This window comes from Fusarium mangiferae (assembly GCF_900044065.1).
Source record: "Fusarium mangiferae strain MRC7560 genome assembly, contig: FMAN_scaffold021, whole genome shotgun sequence".
NCBI lineage: Eukaryota > Fungi > Ascomycota > Sordariomycetes > Hypocreales > Nectriaceae > Fusarium > Fusarium mangiferae.
In genome coordinates, this window is record NW_024573941.1 from 394619 (window position 1) to 407033 (window position 12415).

Below are 12415 nucleotides of genomic sequence, written 5' to 3' on the forward strand. Positions count from 1 at the left end.
GCTAAAGCTAAAAAAAGCTAAAAGCTTTATTAAGAGTATATTAAATATATTATAGCACTTACTATTACTAGTAAAGACCCTAAAGAGATCTTATAACCCTATTAGCTAGATTTATTTAATAGTAATATAAATAAGCTTTAAGGCTTTCTTATTAGCCTTTAAAGTTATTAAATATACTACCTAATTTAGTTTATTACTAAAAAACTTAAGGTTAAATATAAAATAAAATTCCTTAAAGATAAGGCACTTTAACTTATAGAACCTATTATCTATAATTATATTAATAACCCTAAAGAAAAATAATAAAAAATAATAAAATATATCTATAATAAGTATAAATACTTTAAGGATAAACTTAAAAATGCTTTTAGAGTTATAAATAAAAAATAAATAGTAAAAATAAAGATTTAATAACTTAAATAATAAGGATTTATAGCAGACTATTTAATTAAGTACTGCTATTAGGTAGTTAAGTTTAATTAAGGTAAGGAAATATATATAATATAGGTATATTTAGGACTAAAATTAAAAGTTAAGGATATTATAATAAATATTAAATTTAAATTTAAGAATTTAAATAAACTAGCTAATATAGCTATAGAAATTAATAATTAATAGTTTAAATAATAATAAGAAAAATAAGCTAAAAAGTATAAAGGATTATATAACTTTTAATAGAATACTAAATAATAAAATACTAATTAAGGTAAGAAATAATAAGTAGATATATAATATAAAATTAAATTAAAATCTATAATATTAAAAGCTACCTAATAAAATAATAACTAAAAATTATATAATATATTTAAGGTTAAATACTATAACTATAATTAGTTAGAATATATTATTAATAAATGCCTTTAATTAAAATAACCTAAAGACCTAAATTATAGTAAGTAAATATTAAAAGCTATTAATAAATAGGACCTTTAGATAGTTATATAAATCTAAATATTAAGAATAACCTATAGCTTATATAATATAACAGAAATAACTGCTATATATAAAGATAATATATTAAAAGATAGATAGAACCTATATTAATAAAGCTCTATTTAGGAATTATAAAATAAATTCATAATAAAAGAAAATATAAAATATAGTAATATATTAAAGATTTTAATACTATATAACTAAAAGGCCTAAAAATATTAAAAGAAGATTTTAAAAGATTTAATAAAATAAAAAGAGAAATAAAAGAAATAATAAAAACTATATTAAAAATAAAAGAAAGAAAAAGAAGAAATTATAAAAATAGAAATATTAAAAATAATAAGGCAATAAGGTATCTTAAAAGGGAAAGAGGTTATATAATATATTAATATAATTCTAACTAGAACTACTATCTATATTATTAAAGTAGCAATAAAAGCAGAAAGGATAGCAGGAAATAACCTATACTTAAAGAAATAATAAAGAGATTAAAGTATAGGATATAAAGGAGGTATAGTATATATAACTATATTATACCTCTAATAAGAAAATAAATAACTAAAATAAAAATAGAAATAACTATATAAGCCTTTATATAATAAATAAGGATTAAGGATTTAGAACTTTAGGAAAGAAATATATATTTAAACTGCTAAAAAATACACTAATATAGATAACTTATTAATAATATGTATCTATATTTACTATATAGAAGATAGTATAAATCTATTATATAAAGAATTAAAATTTAACCCTAAAAACTATATAATAATATTACCTATTTATCTAAAATATAATAAGCTATTATAAATATCTTATAGATATTACAACCCTTATAGTTATATTATATATACTCTATAATTTTCCCTATAAACCCTACTAATTATATATAGACTAAATAAACCCTTTTCGGTCTATTTAATATAATTAGTTAAAATAGAACTAAAACCTTATAATATCAGTCTAGGACTAAAAGACTAATATCTTAATCCTTAATAAAAATACTAGCAAATACCTTATAAATAATAGTATATAGTTTATATTTATTTATACTTCTATAAACTTAGCCTATTAGCTATTAATAAAACTTCTTTATATTAATTAAGCCTAATATATATTAAATCTACTATTAAGAGATATAATACTTTAATAACCGCTTAGTATTATACCTTATATAATCTGCTAATAATAAATCTAAGTATAGCTTAATTTAATACAGTTAGACCTAATTATTATATATTAATAGCTTTTATTTAGACTATACTATATTATATTAAGTAATATAAATATAATAACTATATTAATCTAACCTGCTTAATAATACCTTACTACCTCTATTAATAACCTACCTACTAATTAAATTATAAAAGATAATAAAGATAATTCCTTTAAAGAAGAAAATAAGAAAGTTACTTAACTTTAATAGTAAGTTATTAATATAACTATTAAAATGGCTAAGCTTTATTAAATACTTATAGAAATTATAAACCTTTAAGCTTAATAGGTAATTAATAATTAGAATAGACTTTAAGAGATATAAAACCTTATAAATACTATAATAATAAGTAAAAATACTAGAGAAATACTTAAGCCTAACCTGCCTAAACTATTTAATAGAACCCTTAATAAATTAATTATATTCCTTACTTAATATAAAGCCTTTATAACCTATTACCTAATTTAATTTAAAAAAGACTCTATTAAAACTATATATATTACAGAATGCCTTAAGGGTATAGCTATATAATAGTTCTAACCTATTATAGAGGATTATATTAATAAACCTAAATTAAAATAATAACCTTAAATATTTATACTTTATAATAACTTTAATATATTTAAAAATATACTTAAATAAGTATTTAGAATAATTAATAAGAAAAGATATACTAAATAATATATTAAATCCTTAAAATAAACTAAATTAGCTTTTAAGTATATAGTAAAATATTAATAGCTAGTATTAAAGCTACTTTAAAATTAAGATATACTTATATTACTTTTCTTTAATAGACTTAAAGAAACTATTTAAATAGAACTATATAAAATACCTAAACTTAATACTTTAGTTAAGTATATTAAGATAGCAGTAAAAGTTAATAACTATTAGTATATATAGAGAACCTAAAATAATAAATATAATATAAAATAATAAAGAAATAGACCTTACTATAATATAAACTAAAGAAAATAATAAAATAATAATATCTCTTATAGAATTAAATCTAGACTAATAACTATTAGAACTATAACTAAAGATAAATTAAAACTTATTTACTAGAACTGCAATAAGAAAGGTTATAAAGACTCTAAATATAAGAACCCTATTAAAACTAACTAAAAGTATAAATTAATACCTTATATTCTAGAAAGCAAGAAGGTAAATATTATTAAAAAAGATAAAAATAATAATAAACTATAAATAGCTATTTAAATTACTAATATAACCTAATCTAGATATAATAGATTAAGATTGCTTAACTTTATCTAAATATATAACTTATTTTTAAGTAAAAAGGAAATACTTAATAAATACTATTTAAATATTCTTAAAAAATAAAGATTAATTTTAAAGTATACTATACTAATAATAGAGATTTTATATTAAAGTAGCCTTAAAAAATAAAAAATAAAAATAAATAAAAATAAAAAGAAACTTTATTATAAGAAAAAGGAAGATAAGATAATTTATTTAAAATAAATATTAATACCTAAATAGAAAATACTACTTATTAAAGGAAAAACTATTATTATAATTAAAAAGAGAAAAGAAATTAACCCTAACCTAAATAATAAACCTAATATTAATTTAATCTTTAATAAAAGTATAAATAAAGTATTATTATAAATATTTAATAAAATAGAAGTACCCTTTAAGATAGAAAGAGATATTATATAATATAGCCTATATATAGCAATAAATAATATTTCTATTAAAGTTATAATAAAATAACCTAACTAATATTATAATAACCTAAACTATATATTAGCCTTAAAAGTTACTTAAGACTTTAAAGCTAAAAAGATTAAAAAAAAGGTAAATTAAATTATTTAGAATATAAATTATATACTATAATTTAATAAATTTAAAAATTAAGTATAGCCTAATAAGGTAATTAGATATATAGAATTAGCTAAAGAAAAAGTAATTATAAAATAAGATAATACTATTTATATTTAGTTATATATAAGAGATAAAATAGAAAATCTAATAATACTTAAAGAGAAAATCTAAATTAAAAGAGACCTTTAAAAGTACCTAAAATACCTAGACTATTAATAGATATCTTAGATATTATATATATAATATTACTGCCTATAGTACCAATAAAATAAAGAAATAAATAACTACTTTTTAATATAAATTAAGAAATATAAAAAATAAAAGCCCTATTTAATTATTAATACCTTAAGATATTAAATTACTAGAAGATATAAAAAGACTTAAGTAATTAAGTTTATAGTATATACTAAAATAAAAAAATAAGCCTTAAATTATATTTAAAATTCTAAATAGATTATAAAATAAAGAAAATACATTTAGAATAAATTAAATAAAGAAAAAGAAAATCTAAATAAAGATATTTATAAAGCTATTATAGAAATAAATAGGCTAAAAAGAAAATAAAGTAATACCCCTAAAACCAGCTAAATAAATAAAATACTATAATATAATAATAAAGTAAAATAATTAATATAAAAAGTAAAGGTAAAATTTTAATATAAATTAGCTATATAGTATAACTGCTTTAATAATATTAATTACTATAAAAGTAAATATAGCTATAATTACCTATAGGGAAAAGGAACCTACTATCTATAATAAAATACTAAATAAATAAAAAAGTAATAAAAAATAAACTTTCTATAAAAGCTCTATAAATTATAGTTAATAAATAATAATAAATATACCTAAACTTAAAAGTTAGAATTAAAGGTAAATAATTAAATATATTTATAGATAGTAAAGCTATTATAAACCTTATTTTCCCTAAAATAGTTAATAAATTAAGGCTATTATAGAGAGATAAAAAGAAACCTTATATAGTATAAAGTAAAGAAAGAAGCACTTATACTTATAAAAATAGAAATATTACCTAAAAGATTAATTACTTAAAGGTATTTATTAATAAAAAGAACTAAAATATTAATTTTAATATTATTTCTATTTAGAAATATAACTTAATACTTAAATACCTATAGCTAATATACTATAACCTATAATTTAACTAAAGAATTAACTAAATAATCTATAAAGATTACCCTTTAGATAATAAAATTAATTTAAATAATAATAATATAAAATCTTAAACTTTAACTAAAGAGAGTAATAAAGATTAAAGTAATAAAGTATTACCTATTTTAAAAGGAATATAATATAAGTTCTATAAAGGCAGAAATAAATATATTAAATAAATAATAGTAACTCTTAAAAGACAGTTTAAATAACTAGACTATAATCTCTAAAAGATAAAATAAATTGCTAAAAAGGAATTTAATAAATAACTTAAGAATATATTTATAAAGTATTATATCTATAAGAAATTATTTTAAGAAGAATTAAATATAAAGTTACTTTAATATATAAATTATAATATTAAAATTATACTAAAAGATAGTAAAAACCTAAAATTCTTTTTAATTTATAATTTTATTAAATTAAAGCTTAATATATTTAGTAAATAAATAAAAGATATATTAAAAAAAAGATATATTAAAATATTAAAATCCTTAATAGGATATTTAATTATATTTATATTAAAACTAAACTTAAATAAATTATAACTTATAGTCAATTATTAATAATTAAATAAGATTATAAAAAAAAATAAGATACTATTACTACTTATTACTAAACTTAAAGACTGCCTATTTAATAAAAAATAGTTTATAGCACTTAATCTTAAGTCTATATATAACCTTATTTAAATTAAAGAAAGTAATAAATAAAAAATAGCCTTTAGGATAAAATATAAATTATTTAAATACCTAATTATGCCTTTTAGATTAATAAATATACTAATAGTATTTTAATATATAATTATAAATATACTTTAAGAGTATCTTAATATATTTATAGTTTACTACCTAAATAATATCTTTATCTTTTTTAATATAGAAAAAGAATATATAAAATATCTCTATAAAGTCCTAAAAGTACTATAAGATATTAATATACTTATTAAACCTATAAAAAGTTATTTCTATTAGAATTAAATAATATACTTAAGATATAAAATCTTATATAATAAAATTAGAATAGATAGATATAAGATTACTGTAATTACTAAATAGAAGGTATTTATAATAGTTAAGAAAATATAATCCTTTTTAGGATTTACTAATTATTACTAATAATTTATTAAGGACTTTAATAAAATTGCTATATTACTTACTGAAATTATAAAGAAAAATAAAATCTTTAAATAAAATAATAAGGCTTAAAAAGCTTTTAAATAGTTTAAAATAGTTATTATAAGTAAATCTATTTTAATTATATTTAACTTAAAATAGTAAATTAAACTTAAGATTAATACTTTTAACTTTACTTTAGAAAGATAAATAATATAATATAATAATAATAATATATTATACCTTATTATACTTTATTCTTATAAAATATATAAAATAGAACTTAACTATCCTATCTATAATAAAGAATTCTTAGTGATTATTAACTACTTTAAGGAGTTTAGATACTACCTTAAAGAAAGTAAATACCTAATAAAGGTATTTACTAACTATAAAAATATAGCTTACTTTATAATAATATAAGAGCTAAACCGATAATAATTATACTATATTAAATACCTATATAAATTTAACTTTACTATAGTATACTATAAAGGCATTAATAATAGATATATAGATACTATTAGCTAATAATATAACTTTAATATAAAAACTATTAAAATTAAATAATAACTTTTAAAAAAGAATATAAATAAAGACTATTAATTTATATAACCTATTAAGATAATAGCAATAATAATAGTTATAGCAGAAAATAATATTAAGTTACTAAAAGAACTTATAGATAAATAGTATATTAAATTTAATATAATAATAACCTTATATAAATAGAGAAAGAAAGTAAAAAAATAGAGAGGTATTTAATATTAATAAATACCTATTATCTATAATTAACTATATATTCCTAATAAAATACTTAATAAGTATATTAAATACTTACACTAAACTATTAAATATTATAATAAACTAAATAATAAATAGTTTTAGTCCTATATCTATAATAACTATTTAAGGGGATAATATAGAATAGTAAATAACTGGTTTTACTGTAATATTTATTACCTAAAGAAATAAGTCTATAATATTAATATAATATAAAAATAAGAATATAACTTCCTTTATAAATTTTATTTATACCTATTATATAGATATTAAAAAGTAATAAAAATACTTAAAAGACTATAAGAATAAGGTTATAAGGTTAAAAGAAAAGAAATTAAAAAAGTTATTAAATAATATAACTTATATACTAAAATAAAATTATAATAATATAAACCTTATAGATAACTATAACCTCTATTAGTAATATAATAACCTTAGGACTTAATTATAATAGACTTTATTATAAAGTTACCCTTATTAAAAGAACCCTTAACTAGAATCTTTTATAATAGCATTATAGTTATAATTAACCGATTTATAAAATTTTTATATTATATTCTATATTAGGAATTTATAGATATAAAATAACTTTTCTATATTTTTTATAGATATATTATTAATATATATAGACTGCCTAAAGAAATCCTTTTAAATAGAGAAGGTATATTTATAGTAACATTTTAGCAATTACTTATAGATAGATTTAAATTAAACTATTAACTTATAATAGTATTCTAACCGTAAGTTAATAGATAAATAGAATAGATAAATTAAGTATTTAAATAGTATCTATAATGCTATATTAACTATAAATAAAATAATTAAGTTAAGAAACTATTAATAGCCTAACTTATATATAATACTATATATAATAAAAGTATAAAGCTTATACTAGCTTATACTAATTTTAGATTTATATTAAATATATATTATAATATATAATAAGAAAAATTTATTAACCTAGCTACTATTATTAAAAGCAATAATATAAAAAACTTATATAAAGAAATAAAAATAAAACTTAAATTTATTAAAAAATAAATAAAAAATTACTATAATTTAAAATAGCTAAAAGGACTAACCTTTTTAGAAAGAAATATAGTCTATCTAGCCATAAAAAATATTAAAATAGACTAATTAATACATAAATTAGATTATAAATATATCAGACCCTATAAAGTACTATAAAAAATCTTAAAAAATAACTATAAACTGGATTTACTACTAAAAGTTAGACTCTATTTAATCTTTTATATCTTATTACTTAAATTAATAGTAGATATAATATAAATTAAAATAGGTAATAAACTATAAGAAATCTTAAGACTAGAAGTCTATAAAGTAAAGGCTATTTAAAATATATATAAAAATAATAATTAAAGGGAGTATTTAGTAAAATAAAAAAACTACCTAAAAAATAAGAATATTTAAGAACTACTAAAATACCTTATTAATACCTAATAACTCCTAAAGAATTTTTATTAATAGTAATAAAAAGATTAAAAAAAGGAATATTTATAAAAATAGAATTCTAGTTAATTATATTTACTGCACTATAAGACTAAGCCTTAAATATTATAGATAACTCTACTTAATTAATAGAAAAACTACCTTACTTTTTTAGAGACTGTATTTTATAAGAAAATAACTTATTACTTTATTCCTTAAAATAATGCTTTATTTTATAAATATAAGCTAAATAAGCTATAGCCTTTTTAAAAGCCTCTTTAGCTTTTTACTTATCTTCTTTTAACTTTTTATACTCTTTTATATTTTTTAAAACTATAGAGAAATTAGCAATTAAATAAGAAATATAAAAATATTAACCTATAAAAAGTTATAATACTAAAACTATTATAAATTACTTTAGTATTTATATAATTCCTATAATAATTTAATCTTTTATTTTTAGCCTTATAAAAAAGGCTATAATAGAAGTATTAAGAATATAGTATAATATAATTACTAAAATTATAAATATATTATATAAGAGTACCAGATTTAGAAGTTTTTATATATTTCTTTTTGGAAACTTAACTTAATATAATAGTCAGTAAGATATATATAAATAAAAATAAATCTAAGTTAGTATATATAGATATAAAATTAATAGAAATATAAGTAAGTATAGTCTTAAGGATAAAACCTAAAAGAGAGGAGAGATTATATTATAACCCTTATAGTTATATTATATATACTCTATAATTTTCCCTATAAACCCTATTAATTATATATAGACTAAATAAACCCTTTTTAGTCTATTTAGTATAACCAGTTAGAATAGGACTAAAACCTTATAATATTAATTTAAGACTAAAAAACTGATATTTTAGTCCTTAATAAAAGTACTAGTAAGTACCTTATAAATAATAGTATATAATTTATACTTATTTACATTTCTATAGACTTAGCCTACTAGCTATTAATAAAACTTCTTTATATTAATTAAGCCTAATATATATTAAATCTACTATTAAGAGATATAATACTTTAATAACCGCTTAGTATTATACTTTCTATAATCTGCTAGTAATAAACCTAAGCATGGCTTAATTTAATACAGTTAGACCTAACCGTTATAATAGATACTATTCATATATAAAGTATAGGTAGAAAAAAGAAAATAATAACTGCTTTTTTATTATAATTTTAAATATACTTAATAATAAGCTATATTAAAAGGAGGAAATAGAGAGATACCTATTAAGTATATAATATAAAAACCTTAAAGTATTAGAACTTTAATTTTATATAGCCTATGATAGAGAAATTTAAAAAGATAAAAATATATAAGTAGAACTTTAATAAATAATTTAAGATATTACCTTAATAAAAAAAGAATTTAATTAATAATATATAAATAATAGTAATAAATAGTCTATTAATAATACCAGTTTAAAAGGATTAAAGGAAGTAATAAAGCAATTAGAAATATAAAATAAAATACTAAAAGAATTAAAAGAATTCTTTAATATACCTTATAATAATAGAAATAAATTTACTTAAAAATAAAAAGAAGTCTAAAAAGAGTATAATAAATATAAAATAAAACTTATAAAAGAATATATTATACTTAAGAAAGCTAAATATATTAGGGGATATATAGACCTAAAAGTATATTATAACTTATACCTAAGAAGTATAGATTATCTATATAAAAAGCAGATAATAGAGTTATAACTATATAAATTATAACTAAAAACAGTTAAAAAATAGTATAAGAAATTAAAAGACTATTATTAATAGTAAATATTTAATAATAAATTTCTTAATAATTATATTAATAGTAAAGGTTATTATAATAGTAATTATAAATAAACCTATTAAAATACCTTAAGAAAAGAAATATACCTTTCATAATAATAAAGCTATAGAAAAGTAAAAGCTAAAAATAAAAATAATTTAAACCTATAAGAGCTTTAAGAGCTATATAAAATAATAGACTTAATTGCCTAATACTATAAGCTTAAATTAAAAGGAAATAGCTAAATACTTAAATTAATAGTAAAGTAAAGAAAAACTTTATTAACTTAAAAATAGTTATAAAGCTAAAATTATTATAGAAAAAGAAATAATAAACCTACTATTTAGTAAATATAAAAAGATAATTCTTTAATTATAATAATAGTATTATTAATTAAGAAATTAATTACTTTAAGGTTTATATTAAAAAAAAATATTAAGTAATTAGTTTTAATATTATACTTTTAGAAAAGAAGATAGATATTATTTTAAAAATAAATTAATTTAAATAATAAAACCTATATATTAACTAGTAAATAGGCTAGATTATATTCTTAAGTAACCTTAATAGTAATAATAAAATAATTATAAAGAGTAATAAAAGATCTTAAATATTAATTAAAAAGAAAAGCAGTAATAAATACAAAAATAAGAAATTACTGCCTCTAAAAGGAATATAATATAAATATAAAAAAGGCATAAAATATAAAATAAAAATCTTAAGTCTTTTATAAAAAGAGAATTCTTAAAAAGAAAAAGAAATAAAAATAAAGTTAAAATAAAACTAACTTAAAAATATTTTAAAATAATACTAAATATATAATAAACTATTTAATAAAGACTTAAAAATAGAAATTCTAAAATATAGCTAATAGAATTATAAAATTAACTTAATAGATAATAAGCTATTACTATAAAAGCTATATTTATTAAATTAAAAAGAACTATAAGTCTAGAAGGAATATATTAATAAAATACTAAAAAAAGGTTATATTAAGATATTTAATTTATTATTAGCTTTAATAATATTCTTTATATTAAAGAAAAATAGAAAAGACTAGCCAGTAATTAACTACTAACTGCTAAATATATATACCTTTAAGGACTAAACCCTATTTCCATTTATTATAGAATTTAAGGATTGGTTATAAGGTAAATAGATCTTTATAGCTTTAGACCTAAAAGAAGTATATAACCTTATTTATATTAAGAAAAGAGATAAATAAAAAATAGCATTTAGAACTAAATTAAGATTTTATAAATATATAGTTATGCCTTTTAGTCTTATTAATATATCTATAATGTTTTAGTAGATAATTAATTATATACTTTAATAATACCTTAATATCTTTATTATATACTATTTAAATAATATTTTAATCTTTTTAAATAGTAAAGAAAAATATAAAAAATATATCTATAAAGTCTTAAAAGTATTATAAGATATTAAGCTATTAATTAAATTAAAAAAAAGCTTCTTTTATATTAAAAAAGTAGATTTTTTAAGATATATTATTATACCTAAAGAAATCTAGATAGAATAGAAAAAGATTTTAGTAATAATAGATTAAAAAGCCTTAAAGAATATTAAAGAAATATAAGCCTTTTTAGGATTTATTAATTATTACTAAAGATTTATTAAAAACTTTAATAGAATTACTAACCTATTAATAAAGCTAATAAAGAAAGACTAAATATTTATATAAAATAATAAAATATAAAAAGCCTTTAAATAGCTTAAGGAAGCTATCCTTAATAAATTAGTCTTAATTATATTTAACTTAAAAAAAGAAATTAAACTAAAGATAGATTTATTTAATTATACCTTAAGAGAATAAATAGGTTAATAAGATAATATAGGGAAATTATACTATTTAATACAATGTCGCGGCATTTTACCTGCTGTATTTAGTAAGTCTAACAGCCATTTCCTGATATCCATTTGCCAGCAAAACTCACGCCGCTTTAATGGCGCTGGCCCCCACATTTAGCCTCACTACCCCTGGTCATGTTGCTCACAAGTACCGACCAAGTCTCTATGCTAAGCGCCCAACATCGCTTGGTGTCTGGGCATCTAAGCGCCGGATCACTCTTAGCACATTTT